Here is a 1,374-nt window from a genome sequence, read left to right on the forward strand (position 1 = left end):
CTCAGCCTCCCAAGTAGCTGGGATCACAAGCATGTGCCACCACGCCCGGCTAATTCTGTATTTTTAGTAGACAAGGGGTTTCTCCACGTTAGACTGGTCTCAAACTCCTGACCTCACGTGATCTGCCCACCTCGGCCTCCTAAAGTGCTGGGATTACAGGTGTGAGCCATTAAGCCCGGCCTCAAATAAGCTCTTAACTACTACAATCTACTGCCTTCCCCAAAGGTCAAATTAAAAGCACAAGTTAGCAAACACAGCACCCTTTACAACTGGCCTTTGAGAGGGCAGTCTTATCTCCCCAGATGCTCAAGCAACCTGCAATCCCAGGAAGAGAGGGGCACATGTGCCAGGCACTTCTGCGCCAGGCAGAGAAGCCCAGGCCAATGCAGGGAGCTTGCCATCTGGCACTGGTTGCACATGGTGCTTCCTCAGCAAAGATCCATCGCCCCAGCACCAACTTTCCTCTCTCAGAAGCCTAGGTTTGTCTCTGAAGAGTTCTCCAGCCCTTCAGTCCCTCCTGTCCTCCTCCTTCCCTCCTCTACTGGGACTCCAGTGAAATCTTTCTAAAATATGTAACCAATCATGTCATTCCCCTGCTTCAGACCTTTTCACTTGCTCCTGGCTGCCCTGGGCATGATATCTCAAATTGTTAATATGGCATTCTTTCATCCACCTATACTGCTTCACTTGTACCGTATCAACTTCCATACCACTAGATTGAACAAGCTGAGATTTCTGGAATAAACTATGAGTTTATTTGACTACCTCACTCTCTAAGTATTCATTCTCACCTAGCTAAGCCTCTCGTCCTCTCCTTTTAGACTCAGCTCCAGCATCACTTCTGCCAAGCCTTCCCATGGCACACTCCCGACCCCACCGCACCCCCAAGGCTGAGCTCGCACCTTTCTCCCTTTCTCCACTGGGCTCCCACAGCACTCTGCTGCTGCTGCTATTAGCTTCTTCTTCTTCTTCTTCTTCTTTTGAGACAGAGTCTCACTCTGTCACCCAGGCTGGAGTGCAGTGGCTCAATCTCGGCTCACTGTAACCTCTGCTTCCCAGGTTCAAGCAATTCTCTTGCCCCAGCCTCCCAAGTAGCTGGGATTACAGGGCTGTCCCACCACGCCTGGCTAATTTTTCTATTTTTAGTAGAGATGGAGTTTCACCATGTTAGCCAGGCTGGTCTCAAACTTCTGACCTCAGGTGATCCGCCCGCCTTGGCTTCCTAAAGTGTTAGGATTACAGGCATGAGCCACAGCGCCTGGCCACTACTAGCTTCTTTAGACCACATTTCAACCATTTGTTTACAGGTCAATTTCCCTTAACTAGACCGTATGCTCCTTGAAATAAAAATAGGTAACATTTATTGAATCCTTA

The sequence above is a fragment of the Mandrillus leucophaeus genome, unplaced genomic scaffold (assembly GCF_000951045.1).
Source record: "Mandrillus leucophaeus isolate KB7577 unplaced genomic scaffold, Mleu.le_1.0 Scaffold343, whole genome shotgun sequence".
Taxonomy (NCBI): Eukaryota; Metazoa; Chordata; class Mammalia; order Primates; family Cercopithecidae; genus Mandrillus; species Mandrillus leucophaeus.